The sequence below is a fragment of the Acomys russatus genome, chromosome X (assembly GCF_903995435.1).
Source record: "Acomys russatus chromosome X, mAcoRus1.1, whole genome shotgun sequence".
Taxonomy (NCBI): domain Eukaryota; kingdom Metazoa; phylum Chordata; class Mammalia; order Rodentia; family Muridae; genus Acomys; species Acomys russatus.
Genome location: NC_067169.1, coordinates 33,881,155 through 33,894,006, shown reverse-complemented (window position 1 = coordinate 33,894,006; position 12,852 = coordinate 33,881,155). Strand labels below are relative to the sequence as shown.

General features: G+C 38.7%; 1 non-coding gene across 1 annotated transcript; it reads right to left on the bottom strand.

Moving 5' to 3' along the window:
* Positions 1-11,756: 11,756 nt before the first annotated feature.
* Positions 11,757-11,899, bottom strand: LOC127186050 (small nucleolar RNA SNORA48). The gene has a single exon (XR_007830303.1). It is a non-coding gene; the product is annotated as a small nucleolar RNA SNORA48 (small nucleolar RNA).
* Positions 11,900-12,852: the final 953 nt, after the last annotated feature.

Below are 12,852 nucleotides of genomic sequence, written 5' to 3'. Positions count from 1 at the left end.
AACACCTTAGAATTTCTAGGGTTCAGGTAGAGAAAGGTCCCCCACTGAGAAAAGGAGTCCTTCACTGTATGCTGAGCTCATAGGCTATCTGGAAGTACTAGATTTTTACCTTTGCAGAAGAAGGCCACAATAATCAATGAGAAAGAAAGCACAGTTTTGGGTTCTGCCTGGAATCTCTGCTTTATAACCTTTATGTTACTATTTACTTTATTTTCATTTTATTTATTGATGAGTTTATTTTGAAATCAGGTCTCATTATGAAGACCTAGCTGATCTACAACTTGTTATGTGGAGTAACCTGGCCTAGAACTCAGAGATCTAGCTGCCTCTGCCTCCTGAGTACTTGGATTAAATGTGTGTGCTACCAAACCCGGTGGTGTTTTGGGGGAGGGGACAAGAAAAACATTTGTGTTGTTCAGTGCTGGATTCAGTTTCAACATCGTTTCCATTTTGAATATTTTCAAACAAAATGGAGATGGTCAGGAGTGGCTGTGGATCAAACCCTGCTCCTCAAAACGAAAGCACAAGAAAAGTCAGAAATATATTGATGTCTCTAAGGTTCTTCACTGTCTGGTGCTCTTCAGGAAAATCAGGGGAAAAAAAGCCCAAAAATGCAGAAGACAGTGGGTGCTAATTTTAGAAGAGAGGGATTGAAGAAGCTGTAGTTCAGTGATAAAGTATATATGGGCCATTTTGTATGATCTTCTCTAAAGCACACTTTCCTAGCTTATTAACACTAAGACAAATGGCTCCTGTTCTATAACTTACACTCCCATGTCCATGACTCAGAAGTTCTCTGTCAGCACTGTTTATGAAGTTAGTCATCATATCTGTTTATCAGGGGTTTTCAACCTTCCTAATGCTGTGACCATTTAATGCAGTTTCTCATGTTGTGGTGACCCCCAACCATAAAATTATTTCATTGCTACATCATAACTAGAATTTTGCTACTGTTATGAATCACAATGCAAATATATGTGCTTTCCTATGGTCTTTTGTGGCCCCTGTGAAAGGGTGTTTCAACCTCCAAAGGAGTCACAAACCACAGTTTAAGAACCACTGTTGTAGCCGGGCGTGGTGGCACACGCCTTTAATCCCAGCACTCGGGAGGTAGAGGCAGGTGAATCGCTGTGAGTTCGAGGCCAGCCTGGTCTACAAAGCGGGTCCAGGACAGCCAAGGCTACACAGAGAAACTCTGTCTTGAAAACAAAACAAAACAAAACAAAACAAAAAGAACCACTGTTGTATATAATCATGTTGTGTTCACTAAATTATGGTTTTGTTGTACTTTAAATTTCAGGACAATGATTCTGTCCTACATGTTTGTTTAAACATTGAAATGGCCTTGTGTTGTCAAATATATATCTTCAGCTAAGCTCATATTGTAAATAAATTCAGTATTTGTGTGCGGTTAACAGGCAACTGATATACATCATCTTATACATTATAGTCTCTTTGGGGTAAGTGTCACACTGAAAATTTATATACTAAAGGTGTGTCACTCAGAATAGTGCTATTGGGATGTGACTGGACTTTGAAAAGTGAGCCAAAGAGAAAACAATAATGTCATTGGTAATATGCACTGAAGATGATAATACCCATAACTTCTTTCCCTATTTATTTTCTTAGATATGAGGTAAGCAATTTCCTCATCCACATATTCCCTGCTTCTGTTACATGGCAATCCCAGCAAAGATCCAAAGCAGCGGGTCTACTAGATGTGGTGTTAGAGCCTCCAGGACTACTAGCTAGGTAAATCTTTTCTCTTAAAATTTAGCAATCTCAGCTATTTAATTATACAGACAGAATGTGAACACAGAGTCTTGACTCAAGTTGTGATTAGTAATTCTAAGGTAAATCTGCATTCAAAATGACATGTTAACCAAGGGACCATTTCTCTGGTTTTGAAGAGCCCACAGGAACAATTCTGGTGTTGACTAAAAGTTCCACGGAATTGTTCAGGATTTCATAGTTTTTAGTTGGACTTCTCTCTAGGTACTAAACTTAAACTGGAATCATAATGGATTAAATACAACATCATGGTTGTAGGGCACGGTGGTGCACACCTTTAATCTCAGCACTCAGGAAGACAGAAACAGGCAGATGTCTGTGAGTTCAAGGCCACCTGGTCTACAAAGTCCAGGACTTCCAAGGCTACACAGAGAATATATACGACACTTAAGTAAAAACCAATCAGACCCAAAGGATATATGGCATATGAATTTGTTTTATGAGTATACCTAGTTATGATACTGGTGTGATACGTATCTGGCAGAACCCTGATCCTGAGTATTTGCTCCTGGACACCAAAGACCTAAGACTTTCAGACAGAGATGCTATTTTCCCTTGTCACTTGGATCAATGAATGAATTTGATTTTTACCAGGATAATTCCAGTAAAATCACTCTTACGTTGAAGATGTTCCCGTGTTTTGTATTAAAATTTGACATAACATTCTATAAAAAACTTTAAACAATATATATTAAGATATATTGCATATAATAATGGTAAGATTATTAAAACTACTGAATTTAAATGCATTCTCCACATGATCAGATTCTATTCCAAACAAGTATTTTATAAATCCCACTGGGTTACCAATGTACTGTACATATTTGTCCTACATCAGACCTAGTTTTGTGCAAGATAAACTTTCTAACCAGATAATGTATTTTAAATTTCTACATAAAACTTTATTTGATTTTAAATTGCAGAGATTTTGTCCCCCTTTTCTGCAAGTTCAATTTATTTTAATGTAAAATTTACTTTATTTTTAATTGTGTATGTGTGTGTGTATGTGTGTCTGTCTATTGGGGGTGTCTCATTAACTGTTCTATTGCTCTGAAGAGACATCATAAACACAGCAATACCCATAAATGAAAATATTGAACTTGGGACTGGCTTACAGTTTCAGAGGTTTAGTCCATTATCATCATGGTAGGAAGCATACTGGCACAAAGGCAGACATGGTGCTTGAGAGGTAGCTGTGAGTTCTATGTCTGGATTAGTGGGCAGCATGGAAGAAAGAAAAAGACATTGGGCCTGATTTGAGTATTTGAAACCACAAAACCCACCCACCCAGTGACACACTTCTTCAAGTGAGGCCACATTCCCTAATTTTTGTCAAGTAGTGCCACTCTATATGAGCCTATGGGGCATTCCTATTCAAAATACTAAATTTTGGCCCTGTTCTTCATAGGCTTGTAGGCATATCATATTGCAAAATTTCATTTAGTCCAACTTCAAAAGTCCCTATTCATAGTCTATCACTATCTAAATACTGCTTTAAAGTCCTAAATGTCTTCTAAGACTCATGGTAACCTCTTAACCATACTCTCCTGTAAAATCAAAATCAAACACAGATCACATACTTCCAAAATACAGTGGTATGAAATATACAGACGAGACTTGATAGCCTATGACCATTTAGTGGGGAAGGATGTTCCCCTTGGTCACAGACGTAGGGCAAGGGAATAGAGGGAAAGATGGAGGGAGGGAAGAACAGGAGAATACAAGGGATGGGATAACAATTGAGATGTAATCTGAATAAATTAATTAAATTAAAAAGGAAAAAAAGGAGGGGCACAAAAGAGGGTAAAGAAAGAAAATAAGAACAAAATATACATGATGCACTTATAAGAAACATTACCAAAAAAACCTATTAATCGTACAACAAACATACTTTAATATAATTAACATATAGAAAAATTATAGCTCTAAAAACCGAATAATTGCCTAATTTTACTTTAAAATGTATTCATATACAAGTGTCAACTTTCAAGTTAAAAGTCGCTTAAGACGGCTGGAGAGTTGGTTGCCTCAGTGGTAAAGAGCACTTTTTTCTTATAGAAGACTAAGGTTTAATTCCCCAGCACCCACATGGAGGCTCACAACCATCTGTAACTCCAGTTCTGGAGAGATCTGATGCCCTCTGCAACCTCCAAGGCCACTAGGCATGTAAACGGTGCACATAATACATGCTGGTAAAATATTTAGGCATAAAATAAAATAAATAGCAGTGCATGATGACACATGCCTTTAATACCAGCACTGGGGACGTAGAGGCGGGTGGATCTTTGAGTTTGAGGCTAACCATGACAACCAGGTTTAGCTGTCAGAGAAACAAACACTTATCTAAAAAAATAAATGATCAATTAAGTGTATAAATCTAGTTTAAAACAACAAAACTAAAACAAAATAGCCTAATTATGAACACATATGCACACATAACATGGAGGAGTTCTGGAGAGCTTTCGCTGGTGGTGAAGATAAGGGAGAGCCAGTGGGCTGACCAGCTCACCTACAACCCAGGCCCAGATCCAGGCCTCTGAATAGTCCCACCTCAAAATCCATATCATCTACGAGTGGGATCCAATATTGATGGTATCATAGAAGCCAGAAACCTCAAACCAGACCAGTAACTCATTGCAATGAACATTTGCAAATGATGATATGTGGACAGTGGTGTATACTGTGGGACACACTGTGATACACTACAGCTTCCACGACAAGATGTTTTCTATGCTTTGATTTTGTTGGTGTTGTTGTTTATTGAAAACAATAGGCCCCAAATAAATGAGAAATTTCCCATAAATTTCAGACTGGGAGAAAGAAAAGGTGCCAGCCAGAGAGAATTTCTCTCCTGGAAAGAGATTTGACAAAGTTCTAACCATATGTCAGGTCACCTTACGGAATGAGATTGAAGCCCAGCAGTGATGGGTCAATGAGTGGAAGTACACCTTATCTAAAACCCCTTAGACATGCATAGCCTTGACCCCTAGTTAACCTTAATTTTCCTTTAAGACCCTGAAGACAGATTTGGGGAAGATCTCTGTATCTCTTTCTCCCTCTTCCCAATGTGGTCACATTGAATAAATCTCTGCTTTCCTTTAATTTGACTGAGATGATGTGACTTTTCACATTTTAATTGGCTTTCTGAGGACAGCCGGCTCAACCTGGCTTGAAACACGGGCTATGAAACTCCAAATCCAATAATGTAAATTATGTATATAATAAGATCTTGTATTAGTGATCTTTTAGGTTCAATAACATTTGGTACTTTCTAACAACACTGCTCTTAGTGGTAGGTTGAAAATAGACCTCAAGACAGCAAGGATAGAAATGAAGATATCAAATAAATTATTAAAGTGATCCAGTCACATTGGCTCATATGACCACATGATAGATAACATATTCTTACCATATCATAACAAAGGAGACCAGACTGTGCATATAAGGTAAAACAAGTAAGATTTTATATCCGGTGTAAAGAAAGAAAAATGAGGGTTGTTTCAAAGCTTCTGACTTTAGCAATGGGAAGAATTCATAGGTTGAGATGGAAACACGGACATGGAAAAAGAGATTTTGGTGACAGTATCAGAAATTCAATGTTTATTAAGAGATAAGGCCAAATGTGTGGTCCAGAGGCTGGATGGTGTATAGATGATGTGGCAAGAACTAGCAAATTCCTCTTTAAAGTTCTAAGGCTCTCTCAGTAAAACTGAGGTAGGAAAGTACTGGCAGCAGGAAATTGGCCCCCTTGATGTTTGTAGCAAGAGTTTAAAGAGAAAGTCATCAACACAGTTGTTAATTTTGTCAACTCAAATTTACAGCCAGAAAACCTGCAAGATAAGCAGAAAGATGAATGTGACTGGAGTTGTTATTTTAAGGAAGTACCTTTGAATTAGTTGAAGTTGCAAATACATGTAAATAGATGCAGAGATATATGCTGGAGATAGACATTTAAATACCTTTTTACTGATGTACACACAGCACAAAAACTTTAGAGATGCTTAGTTTAAGTGATTGTAGCTAACATAGTTCTATTCTGAGATGGTATTTTCTTTTAAAAGGCTTCCTGAAAGTTAACATATTTGTAAAACACACGAGAATGATTTTTTTTTGGAACTTCTTGGTACCTTCTTAAAATATATCTAAAAATAAACCAAGTACTTCCTTGATGTGATTGATGTTTGTCACAAATATTAAAGATTAATTCTGGTGCTAGAAATTTCTAGAGTGATTATTACCAATGTAAAAAAATTTGTATCCAAATAGAGAGCCCTTCTCTATGAAGAAATATTGTGAAATAAGTTTACAGTATTTATGATATTTCTTTCAGTACCCAATGTGACATTCAGAACAAAATTAGAAACACTGAACCAAGGCCACTCTTGCTTTTGGTATTAATATAAAAGATGTAGAAAACAGGTGAATGAAAAATATTCAAGTTAATAAAATCACAGTTTGTGAATTTTTGATTGTAGAATTATGTTATCAAAGTTCAGAGTTGCAACCTGTGCCCCAAGTTGGGTCTGGTCATCTTCAATAAGCCAATTAAAAAGCCATATTAAAAGTAGAAATCAGAAAAAGAGAGATTTATTCAATTTTGCACCCTGGAAATGCATGAGAGTGGCACAGTAAAGTATTGGAAATGGCTACTCCATGGATGGTAAAGGGAAAGTTTATGCCTAACTGCCAAGGATGTCTTTCGGGGTGGGGGTCAGGGAGGGAAGCAGAGAGAAGTGAGATGGAAACAATCTCTAAATTATAAAGGAAAAGGACATCTGAGGAGGGAGGGGTGTGAACTGAATTAGTCTTGGGAGTTTTAGGATAGAGGCAGGGACAGAGGGGCCATGATAGACTTTGAAATGCATAATGGAGGCTGGTATCAACTTTGATAGCTAGCTCAGGTATATGCCTTTTGCTGGAGGCAAGAGAAATAACTCCTTTGGGGGCTGGGCATCAGTGAAGAAAACCCATTTCCAAAATTCCTGGGGGATACTGACTTTTATTAACCACCAGAAGTCTTTCCACTTCTATAATCCAGCTTTAGCTGGATCCAGACCCAATTTTGGAGTAAATCACTGGCCTGCCATTTGTGGAGGAAACAGGATTCTCTTTAGAAAGAGGGACAAAACAGACCCTGAGGGTTCACTGGATGCCTCTAATTCATTTGTTAACTGGCTTATTGAGTACAGGTGTCCAGACCTGGCTTGGGGTACAGATTGTTGTCTCAAAATGCAGTAACAGAGAATCTGGTGTTGTTTGGGCTCAATTGCTTTTCCAGTCTAGGGATAAGTGCAGCCCTGTGTGGATGTGTCCACTACTGGAAAACAACATTCCAGTGCAAAACAGTTAATTCCATAGTGGGGCCTTTTTACTTGCTTTCTGTAGTGATTTTAATTGGTTTCTCTAAATCTGTCAATATTGGCTCCAAATCTTTCAAACCAAGCCCAAATAAATGAATAAATAAGTAAACAACCACAGTTCACTGACAAATTTCAATACCTAACTTAACCAATGTAAAGACCTGTCAGATGTCAGCACCAGCCTAGCCTATTAGACTATGTATTTGTATTTGTTTTAGATGAAGACCATATTTTCCCAAAGACGTTTGAGCCTTTCATAATTCATTCAGAATTTTAACACTATGGACTGACACACAGTAGTTCTGTTAATTTAGAGTAGGATTCCATTAGTTTTTTGATAGTTCAGGTAACACTGTTTATTGTTATTGGGCATCAAAACTCTTGGGTGTTTTTCACATTAATTGCTGTCCAGATCAATTTCCTAAATCCTTTACTAGTCATCAGTCTTTTGGATTTCAATGTAAAGCTCCTGCTTTGCCTTCATAAGCCTTAACTTGTTGGTTTTACCTACTTTTCTTGCTCTACTGAGTATTTTGACAATTTTGATTTTAATTTCTGTGCTCTTAATCAAAGTTTCTGTGCAAAAACAAAACAAAACAAAAAACAGTTAATGTAGCATGTCTCAAACTATTCTTAGGCAATGCTAGATAGCTTGCAAGCTTGGCTTTTGGCAAGCATCTGAAAGCTTGCATTTATGGAAAATTCTTATCATTTCTTAGTTGATAAAGGTGTTTAAGTCCTCAGACTTTTTCAATGTGTTATTTTTCTGTGAGCATGAACTGTTTGGCATAGAACAGGCAAAAGCACCTATTCTATCAACTCCATTAAAAAAAAAAAAACTTAAGAAGAGCTGAGCTTGATGGTACAGAAGGATCAGTAATTCAAAACTATTCTTGGCTATGTAGTGAACTGCTAGATAGCTTGGGCTACTCCAAACAAACAAACAAACAAATAATGCTAAATTGAGTCCTAAAGGGCCTTGCTGGATCAGAAATACTGTATTTTTGTTTGTGAGGAAAAGAATGATCCACATCAGTACTTTTAAAAGACTGCAAGCATAAGGAAGTCTGACCATGGATTCCAAGAATCTCCCTTTTGTGTTTTCCTCTCATTGATTTAGAAATATTAAGATAGCTGTAATAAACCTTAACTCGGATTACAAGGAACTGCTGTCTCATGAGTCCTTTCTATGAATATTTTTCTTAATCTCTAAATGTTGGCATGGCATGAAAGACTCCAGACACACATCCCAACTTGAACATCTGCAGATATAAATTACCTAACCAAGATATCAATCACATGAGGTAGTTTAAGGATGGTTGTGATTATTATCTTCATAAGTTTAAATGTCCTCATTTATGTAATGTGATTGATAGCCATTTTGTGTCTGGTGATATTTTTAAGCTACTCATTACTCAGTCTCTACTTTGAAAACAGTCTTGGAGTTGGAGAGATGATTCAGTGGGATAAGAGGGCATACTGCTCTAACAGAGAATCTGAGCTTTATTCCCAGTACTCGCATCAGACAGCACAACTGTAGTTCACATTATTCACATAACTTTGTTATGGAATCAGCTTAGATGTCCACCAGAAGAATACCAGATACAGAAAATATGCCACATATACCCAATGGAATTCTATTCATATGTAAAGAAAATTCGTATTATTTTCAGGAAAATGGATGGACCTGGTGATCATCATATTAGAGTATGCCAGTGAATACTTTCTCATATACAGAAGCTGTGTGTGTGTGTGTGTGTGTGTGTGTGTGTGTGTGTGTGTGTGTGAAATGTGTGAATGATTAATACAATCTGGTTGGCAAATTTAAAAAATCCTACTAAAGATAAAAAAAAAAATAGTGGCTGAGGAGGCACGTTAGCTTAAGATGTTGAAGATTCATGATTTCCCCTTGTCACTGGAAATAAAAAGGGAAGAGGAAATTACACCTTTTTAGGATAAAAACATATTTATGAGTTTTCCTCAGTGATATCATCCAAATTACAGTGGTCAAGGCCTTTAGACGTATCTGTTTTTCAGCCTTTCAGCATCTATTTTATGTGGCATTATTTGGAGTGAGTTTAATCTTTACTGAAGGGTTATTGTTGTGTTACAATGTGGTTGTTTTCTACATTTTCCTGTACTGTAATAATGTAGTATTTTTTCATGTAAATCATGGAGGCTCAGCATATATATCCCCTTTGTTCTGTATTATGCAATGTTAAACTATACAAATACTTTTTGAAATGTGTTTTTATAGGCCAAGTACTATGTTTCATAAATCAGAATTCTTGGGGCTGAGATACATTCTCAGTAAGTTTAAGAACTGGCCACTATAAGAGGATGGAGATGAGAGGCTGATGAGGGAGGCAGCTAGATCAAGACTTGCATATAATTCAATTTACTGGGGGGCATACAAACAGAATCATGGCTAAGGGTAGACGGAAGAGTAGTGGATTTTCACAGTTTGTGTCAAAGGAGAGAGGCCTATAGAGTGGATAGGCCTCATACATGCCAGAATGTACCTGGTTTTACTCAATCAAATCTGAAAGATGCCAGGAGGTGCTGGAAGTCTAGATTTAAAATTCCACAGGACACTCTAATGGTTTTGTTTATTTATAGTATACTGGAAAAATATGCAAGGCCAACTGACCAAGGTTACTTAAGGGCATTCATATCAGTTACAACTTAAGATTCAAATCAATCTAGGATGGAATTGAAACATTGCACCACCTTATTTTTTCAAAGCATTGAAATATTCTGTAGAATTTCAGTAGTAAATTGAGATAAATTTAAATAGAAACAAGTGCTCACTTCAGCAGCCAAGTTACTAAAAAATATAACATTTAGAAATAAATGAATGGGTATGATAATTATTTGCATATATGAAATTTTCAAGAGAATTAATAAGAATATTTTACAAGTTCAGAAACAAGGTTTCTATTGATTTAGTAATCTTGGCTAAGTTGAAGTATTTGGCTAAATGCTAATCTATTTATGAGAAACATTTGTACTTAAATTTTTATTTGAAAATATAACAACAAACATTTATGTCCACAGATAAAGTTTTTAGACTACTAACATGTTAATTTTTGTTTTCTTTTCTTTTGTTATTGTTCTTTTTGCTTTTATTTCTTTGTTTCTGTTTTGTTTTTGTTTTTTTGAGACAGGGTTTCTCTGTGTAGCCTTGGCTGTCCTGGACTCACTTTGTAGACCAAGCTGGCTTCGAACTCACAGAGATCTATCTGCAGGGGTTAGAATATGTAGTGTATGAAGCTTTTAAATGCCAGACCAAGAGTAAGCAGCAGGCAGGGTCAGCTCTCCTGCTCTCATACTCCTAGGGCAGGCTCAACCATACCTACACCTACAGAGCTAGCTCCCTTGTGCTGCCCAATCAAAGTTCTGGGCCTACTCTCCCAAGTGCTGCAGCCTGTGAAGGACTGGGCCAGCTCTTCCCTTCTTCCACTCTGGGCTGGCTGTGCTTTTGCCATCAGGGCCAGCTCCACTGTACTGACCATGTGAGGTGCAGGGCTCTCTCTCCCAAGTGCTACAGCCAGTGAGTGGGCAGGGCTGTCATGCTCTCATGACCCCAGGGTCAACTCTCCCAGATATGGAAAGGGCAGATGAGGAATAGGAAAGGAGGGGATAGCAACCTGAAACTATGCCACCTCGGAGGCCAGCCCTCCTGCACTCTCTCTCTCTCAAATTTTGCTCACCTGTGCCCCGTCCACTGCCCAGACTAGTTGCAGGGCTATCTCACCCCGTCTCATGACCCCAGGGTCAGCTTTTTCAACTGCCTCAGGTGACAAGGGGTGAGGAGGTAGAGGGCATCCTCTACCCCTATCACACCCTACTTCCTACCCCACCCCTGACTAGGCCACCTCGCAACAGAAAAGTGACAGAGCCAGCTTACTTGTACCCCCTACACCAGAGTCTGCTCTGCTGTAGTGTCCAGGTGAGGTGAAGGGCCCTCTTTCCTGAGTGCTGCAGCTGGTGAGAGGTCGGGCTAGTTCTCCCAAGTTCATGACCCTGTGGACAGCTTTTCTGACTGCTGGAGGTGGCTAGGGCCAAGGACCACTGTCCAGGGTGCCTCTGGTTAGAGATGGAGCTAGCTCCCCCAACTGCCACATCTAGTGAGGGATGGGGCCAGTTATGCACAGTTCCCGGACTTCCGGGTGGTCCCTGGAGGCTCTCTTGACCACAAACATTCCCATATTGTCTAGTGATAATATGAGCCATGGACATCTACACTAACCCCTGTCACAGACTCAGATGTGCCTCTCAGTGGCAGCTCAGGCTGGAGCCTAACCATGACCCCAAATGGAGGAGCCCGCCAATCATAACAGGTTACTCTGCTTCACCTTCGAGTCTCCAGGTCCATCTCTTCACAATTCTCAAGCTGCTCCACTTCTCTTTCTCTCCCATTGTAGGCTGGCCACGTGGCTGAAGGGCCCCTAGGTGATATCCCCAATCGATGCTGTGGTGTGTCAGCAAGCAGATGTCTATGGCCTGTCTACGGCAGGTCTGTGGGTGGCATGCCAGTCCGCTGGTCTCTGTCTATCTTCTTCCTTCTGAGCTACATTGCCTAGATTTGATTTGGTTTGATTTTTATGAGTCCTGGGCATAAGAAAGCTTTGGCCATCAAGCCAGGCATCAAGCTAGGATGAACAAAGAACTGCCATTTGCTCTGCTCCTGACTGACATAAAAACACCACCACCAATAAAGTGGCTGTTTGCCATTGTCAGTATTGGGGGGAGGGGGGTTATTTCTCAATTTTGTAAACATTATAAACCTTATAATTTGCACTTACTTTTATCATTTTGCCTAAATATTTAAATTTATGCTTGCACCTAAATTTATATTTATATATTTTAATTATTTCACTTAAAAAGAAACCTAAAACCAGACATGGATGGTAGTAAATGTTAGATCCCAGATTGTTCAGATATCCAGAAAAGAGTACAGCCTAGACTATAGAATGATTTCTGGTAGCGGATAAAAGCCATCATTTCTTGAAAATTCATGAAACTGGTTGCCATCTACCAATGGAGTCATTTCTTCTACCTCTGGCAAAGGGACATATGGCTACCTGTGATGCCTATCAGCATATCAAAGCCCATGCTGGCCTCCAGGCCTTCTCAGAGTCACAGGTAGCCTGTTATAGCATCCTAGCCCTTCTCCCCTTATCCTCTACTCTAGACTCTCTCCAGCTGTCAGGCTTCCTTGTCCCCAGCTACTCTTCCTTCTTATAACTTGGACACTCTCACAACTCTCACTAACTTTCTCTTATTCTCTTACACTCTTTCTATGTTGTGCCCCCACTTATATGGTAGACACATGTAATTACAGGACTGGGGAGACTAAAACTGCATGATTAAAGGGTTAAGGTCAACCTGGGCTAAATAGTGAGTTCTAGGCCAGCCTTGTTTATAATTGTCTCAAGGGAGAAAAGGGGCCTGAAATTTTATAAATCAGGCTCTACAAAACCTAAATAGTCCTCTGATTCTCTGATCTTCCCTTGGAGAATTCTAATATAGACTAGTCTCTGCACTGCTGACTCTGTCTGATGCCTTCATCCACCACACATCTTTATTCCTTGTTTTTAAAATCCACATTCTTCATGAGACCCTAGTTGTCTATCACTTTTAAATATATAGATGACTTCTACATATATTAACCACTAGGCTATATAATGGCAAACTC